This window comes from Mixophyes fleayi, chromosome 1, assembly GCF_038048845.1.
Source record: "Mixophyes fleayi isolate aMixFle1 chromosome 1, aMixFle1.hap1, whole genome shotgun sequence".
NCBI classification, from domain to species: domain Eukaryota; kingdom Metazoa; phylum Chordata; class Amphibia; order Anura; family Limnodynastidae; genus Mixophyes; species Mixophyes fleayi.
In genome coordinates this window covers 275875935-275883419 of record NC_134402.1, presented here as the reverse complement: position 1 = coordinate 275883419, position 7485 = coordinate 275875935, and positions in this window count along the sequence as shown.

Here is a 7485-nt window from a genome sequence, read left to right as displayed (position 1 = left end):
CTATATTGTATGTTAGTGTAGAAAGGCACATGCATAGGAGAACATAATTATATTTATATATTTTTCCTTTTGCCTATTGTGCATTCTTTTTGATGGTTGTCCTGTTTAGAATTTAGGGGTGATATAGTGAAAGTATTATAGGCATATATCAACCGTATTTAAAATGAAATTAGATGGATTTCACTGAGATTTGTTGAGAATTACAATCACTTGTTTTTTTATGAATTGACTTTTATTCCAGGACATGTCACAACAACAACAACAGGTTGGTAACCATTGTACTAAAAAATTAATTGTGCAGTTTATGTCTTCTAATTGATGATGTTATTATTTGGTTTGTGTAGCCCTTGTAATGGCTTTTAATAAGCTCAATACATGATGGGCAATAACAACATATGAGGCGAGGGTTGGAGGTAACCAAATGATGCACTTATCATAAGTAACTGTCTTGGTGCATTAGGAGACGACAGGAGCTGGTACTGGAGTTTCTTCCAAACCACAAGTGTTTTATTAATGGGTCCCATGTAGTTCCCTACCAGTAGAATGGGCAGGGTCTAATGCAAAAGGTGCACATTTAAAATAGTGCTATAAGTTGTCCTCCATGGCCTGACCACACCCCCTTTACTGGCCACACCCACTCCTAAAGTTGGCCACACCCCAATATAGTGGGCCCCTATCACTGAATTCCCCCGGTGGGCCCTTCATGCCCCAGTCCGACACTGATCAGCTGTACGTCAGAGTCACTGCTAAGCAGAAAATACATTGTCACCAGTGGCTGGTACAGTGGACAACTGGGCGGCTGGGACCCAGAGCATATGTTCTGTTTACTATAGACTGGGATATTAAATATAGAGAGATCCACATTGACAGGACACAGCAGCTCCATTGTAGTTTAATGGGCTATTGTACTGTATCCTCTGCTTTATCCTAGGTGTTCACTAGCAATATGCCCATCCAGTCTTTCAAGGCAGTTGTGCTGTCTTAAAAATACCATATTTATAAATGCCTTTGGACTGGTTTTCCACTATTTTACTAACTGGGGGTAGAGTTTACATTTAGGTACCTCCTTTAAGGCTCATTTAATCTTGGAAAGCGCAAATGGTATCATCAGTGGCCTACTATATGTTTACTTGAGTGCCCCTGGCTTCATGCAAACCCATAAAGGGAAAAACGGTGACATCTGCAGGGGTGTGAATGCACCTAATTTAAGACTTAAAAGGAAAAGGGAGATTTAGATTTTCAGGAAGAGTTTATTTAAATAGTGGTCATGAAAGGATTTAGGGATGCAGTTGGTGAACTGCATTTTACTCCCCACAAAAGGATCTAATTTCTTTGGTTGCTCAGGGGTGGTATAAACCAGGTATTATACTATGCCTTTTTATGGGAAACATTTTGCACCTTTCAATTGCCCTTTTGATAAAAAATACACAATATTAGGTGCATTTTGAGCAATGTAAAAACGCTTTAAAGTAGGGATGTGCACCGGCGACTTTTGAGGTCTCGTGTTTTGTGTTTTGGATCCGGATTTTCGTTATTTTTGAGGTTCGGATTTGTCTCGCAAAACACTTGACTAAAGGTCTCGGTTCGGATTTAAGGTATTGGATTCGGATTTTTTTTGAAAAAAACATAAAAAGTTTAAAAATCAAGTTTTTGGGCTTATTTTCACTCCTAGGCTATTATTAACCTCAATAACATTCAATAACAAGCATTTCCACTAATTTACAGTGTATTCTGAACACCTCACAATATAGTTATTAGTCCAAAACGTTGCAACAAGGTATCTTTCTGGACTGCGTAGAGGAGTGGGTCACCACAATATATTATAAACCCTGAACTTTTATGATTCGCACCAATAATTGTACCTGGACTGCGTAGAGGAGTGGGTCACCACAATATATATTAAAAACCCTGAACTTTTATGATTCGCACCAATAATTGTACCTGGACTGCGTAGAGGAGTGGGTCACCACAATATCTTAAAAACCCTGAACTTTTATGATTCGCACCAATAATTGTACCTGGACTGTGTAGAGGAGTGGGTCACCACAATATATTAAAAACCCTGAACTTTTATGATTCGCACCAATAATTGTACCTGGACTGCGTAGAGGAGTGGGTCACCACAATATCTTAAAAACCCTGAACTTTTATGATTCGCACCAATAAATGTACCTGGACTGCGTAGAGGAGTGGGTCACCACAATATATATAATAAGAAAACCATCAACTTGTATGATTCGCACCAATAAATGTACCTGGACTGCGTAGAGGAGTGGGTCACCACAATATATATTAAAAACACTGAACTTTTATGAATCACACCAATAAATGTACCTGGACTGCGTAGAGGAGTGGGTCACCATAATATATTAAAAACCCTGAACTTGTATGATTCGCACCAATAATTGTACCTGGACTGCGTAGAGGAGTGGGTCACCACAATATCTTAAAAACCCTGAACTTTTATGATTCGCACCAATAATTGTACCTGGACTGCGTAGAGGAGTGGGTCACCACAATATCTTAAAAACCCTGAACTTTTATGATTCGCACCAATAATTGTACCTGGACTGCGTAGAGGAGTGGGTCACCACAATATCTTAAAAACCCTGAACTTTTATGATTCGCACCAATAATTGTACCTGGACTGCGTAGAGGAGTGGGTCACCACAATATCTTAAAAACCCTGAACTTTTATGATTCGCACCAATAATTGTACCTGGACTGCGTAGAGGAGTGGGTCACCACAATATCTTAAAAACCCTGAACTTTTATGATTCGCACCAATAATTGTACCTGGACTGCGTAGAGGAGTGGGTCACCACAATATATATTAAAAACCCTGAACTTTTATGATTCGCACCAATAATTGTACCTGGACTGCGTAGAGGAGTGGGTCACCACAATATCTTAAAAACCCTGAACTTTTATGATTCGCACCAATAATTGTACCTGGACTGCGTAGAGGAGTGGGTCACCACAATATATTAAAAACCCTGAACTTTTATGATTCGCACCAATAATTGTACCTGGACTGCGTAGAGTAGTGGGTCACCACAATATCTTAAAAACCCTGAACTTTTATGATTCGCACCAATAATTGTACCTGGACTGCGTAGAGGAGTGGGTCACCACAATATCTTAAAAACCCTGAACTTTTATGATTCGCACCAATAATTGTACCTGGACTGCGTAGAGGAGTGGGTCACCACAATATCTTAAAAACCCTGAACTTTTATGATTCGCACCAATAATTGTACCTGGACTGCGTAGAGGAGTGGGTCACCACAATATCTTAAAAACCCTGAACTTTTATGATTCGCACCAATAATTGTACCTGGACTGCGTAGAGGAGTGGGCACTGGGCACCACAATAAAATATATAAAAAACCTTCAACAGATCTGCATTACACTACACATACGGCTGCTCCTCCATCCTCTCCATCATATACATGTTGGAGTTTTAGCGTGTGACAACCTCTTGTTTTTGATAATGTCAGTGCATTTTGAATATTTTTCAATTTGCCCCACACCACTGAATGTACTTTATCTATGATACGCAATACGCATCTATCTATCTTGACTGCGTAGTGTGGTGGCCCCGGTACACAATTTGGTACCGAGGCCACAATATAATTAAAAAACCCTCCACGTGTCTGAATTCCACCAAACAAGTATCTGGACTGCATAGTGGGGTGGCCCCGGTACCCAATTTGATACCGGGGCCACAATACCTCCTCCAAACATGGTACAGACAATTCGTCATTGAGAGACCCCAGACAGACAGGGTCGAAGTGTTATTGTTTGACTTTGTAAACCCAAAAAAATGTCCCTGTTGCACATAGTCGTGCAATGAAGACTGACTTTTTCATTTAAAGGCACGATCTTTAAAGTGTAGTGTTTGTAAGTCTAAGTCATATTATACTTTTGGTAAAATTGGTTTATTTTGTTCCTCTTTATGGTAATTAATTAGTAATAGAATTAAAGTAGGAAATAGAATTAAAGTATGAAATAGAATTAAAGTAGGAAATAGAGTGGTATAGAGTTGTAGTGTGGTATAGATAGAGTGGTCCACACAATATAATAATAAAACCCTCAACTGGTCTGAATTCTACCAAACAAGTATCTGGACTGCGTAGTGGGGTGGCCCCGGTACACAATTTGGTACCGAGGCCACAATATAATTAAAAAATTGGGCATCAACTGTCACCGTTGTTTAATATCTGATACACCTAAATATGGACTGCACAGTGGAGTGGCCCCGGTAGTAAATTTGGTGCCGGGGCCACAATACCTCCTCCAACTTCCAAGTGTAGTGTTTATAAAGACACACAGCGTCGAAGTGTTATTATTAATTGACTTTCTTAACCCTAAAATTGTCCCTGTTGCAAATATTCGTGCAATGGACAGTTACTTTTCTATTGAAAGACTCAAGCTTTCAAGTGTAGTGTTTATAAAATATAAACAACAATACAGTAGTTTTAGAGCACGTCAATACCTCTTGTTTTAAATTATGACACGGCATTTTACTTTTGGTTTAATTTCTTGAATTTTTTTACATTTGGTTTTACTTTTTGAACATGGCAAACGACTGTTGCTTGGTCATATAATGCAAAAAAAAAAGTTCCAAGATGGAATTGTCCTTGGGCCCTCACACCCACCCTTATGTTGTTGAAATAGGACATGCACACTTTAACAAACCAATCATTTCAGCGACAGGGCCTACCAAACAACTTTGGCTGAAATGATTGGTTTGTTTGGGCCCCCACACCAAAAAAGCTATTCATCTCTCCCTGTACAGACTAAACAGGCTCTACTGAGGCAAGATGTCGTCCTCATCCTCAACCTCTGATTCCTCTCCCCCTACAGTGTGTACTTCCTCCTCATCACACATTATCAATTCGTCCCCGCTGGACTCCACAACCACAGGTCCCTCTGTAGTATCTGGAGGGCAGTGCTGTACTTCATTGAGGAATTGATTATTCATTTTTATAAACATCATTTTTTCAACGTTGTGAGGAAGCAACCTCCTTCGCCGCTCACTGACCAGGTTCCCCGCTGCACTAAAAACTCTTTCCGAGTACACACTGGAGGGGGGACAACTCAGGTAAAATAGAGCCAGTTTGTACAGGGGCTTCCAAACTGCCTTTTTTTTCCTGCCAGTAACAATATGGACTGTCTGACATGTCTACTTGGATGGTGTCAGCAAAGTAATCATCCACAATTTTTTCTATTGTGACAGCATCCAATGCAGCGAGAGTAGACATGTCTGCAATGGTTGGCAGGTCCTTCAGTCCGGACCAGATGTTATCAGCATCCCCGCCAGTGCCTCTTTTGGGAAAACTGAGCTTTTTCCTCGCAGCCATAGATGTGGAAGAAAATGAGGGTGGAGCTGTTGGCATGTCACGGTCCTCTTCAGAGGACAATCTCCTGACCAGCAGGTCTTTGCACCGCTGTAGACTTGTGTCTGCCGGAAACAGAGACACAACATACGCTTTAAACCGAGGATCGAGCACGGTGGCCAGAATGTATTCCTCTGACTTTAAAAGAGTGACCATCCTCGGATCCTGGCAAAGCGTACGAAGGGCTACATCCACAAGAGCTACATGCTTGGTGTAATCGCAATGGCTTACCAGCTCCTCCCTCACTTTCTCCAGCTGCTTCTGCAACAGCCTGATCAGGGGAATGACCTGACTCAAGCTGGCAGTGTCGGAACTGACTTCTCGTGTGGCAAGTTCAAATGGCTGCAGAACCTTGCACAACACGGAAATCAGTCTCCACTGCGCTTGACTGAGGCGCATCCCCACTCCTTTGCCTATGTCGTAGGTGGCTGTGTAGGCCTGAATGGCCTTTTGCTGCTCCTCCATCCTCTGCAGCATATAGAGGGTGGAGTTCCAGCGCGTCACAACCTCTTGTTTGAGGTGATGGCAGGGCAGGTTCATGCTTTTTTGATGTGCCTCTAGTCTGCGGTAGGCACTGGCTGAATGCCGAAAGTGTCCAGCAATTTTGCGCGCCACCGCAAGCATCTCCTGCACACCCCTGTCACTCTTGAGGTAATGCTGCACCACCAAATTAATGGTGTGGGCAAAACATGGGACGTGCTGGAAATTGCCCATATTTAATGCCCGCACAATGTTACTGGCATTGTCTGACACCACAAATCCCCATGAGAGTCTAAGTGGGGTAAGCCACTGGGAGATAATTTCCCTCATTTTCTCTAATATGTTGTCAGCGTTGTGCCTCTTATTAAAGCCTGTAATGCACAATGTTGCCTGCCTTTGCATGAGCAGCCATTTTGTAGATGCTGCTACTGATGCAGCTGTTGCTGTTGCTGCGGAAGGGGATGCATCTACCCAGTGGGCTGTCACAGTCATATAGTCCTTCGTTTGCCCAGAACCACTTGTCCACATGTCCGTGGTTAAGTGGACAGTGGGTACAACCGCATTTTTAAGAGCACTGAGGACACTTGATCGTACTTCTCTGTACATTTTTGGTATCGCCTGCCTAGTGAAGTGGAATCTCGAGGGGATTTGGTACCGGGGACACAATACCTCCATCAACCCTCTAAATCCCACTCCACTGATGGCGGACACCGGGCGCACGTCTAACACCAACATTGCAGTTACAGCCGCAGTTATACGCTTTGCAATAGGGTGACTACTATCGTATTTGGTGGTCATGGCAAACGACTGTTGGACGGTCAATTGTTTTGTGAAAGACTTAGCGGTCTTACGACTTCCCCTCTGGGAAGATGACCGACTAACAGCAGCAACAGCAGCAGTGGCAGTAGTAGGCGTACCGCTGCAGGATTCCTCGGATGAATCCCGTATTGAGGAGGACTCAGTCTGGCTGCTGACTTGGGCTGCAGGACTGAATCTGATGGAGATTGTGGAGGAAGTTGACGAGGAGGGTGTTGCTGGTGTGTATCCAACTGGACCACGGGATTTAGGTGTCCCTGTACCGATGAGGGTCCTAGCCCCAGTTCCTGAACTAACCACTGAACTATGAAGGTTATTCAGGTGACGTATAAGGGAGGATGTTCCTAGGTGGGCAAGATCCTTACCCCTGCTTATTTGAGCTTTACATAAGCTACATATTGCCATACATTGGTTGTCTGGATTTGGATAAAAATAACTCCAGACCGAAGAGGTGCATTTTTTGGTCTTCTGACCAGGCATGACGATGGGCTTTTTCATCCCATGGACATCAGCTGTTTCCCCCCCTGGTGCCTCATTTACAATAACCACATCACCATCCTCATCATCAAGTTCCTCCACAGCGCCAGCTACATCATCAATAGCCTCCTCCCGAGCCACCTCTTCCCGTACAGTGATGGGAAGGTCAGGCTTGACAACCACCAACACCCTTGGACTCGCCTTGGGGATTTGTGATAATTTCTCTTTAGAAGGCAGAGTTGTTTGCTGTTTTGTTGCTGACAGCATAACTCTCTTCAATTTTTTGTAGGGGGGGGGAGGAGGAGGAGGG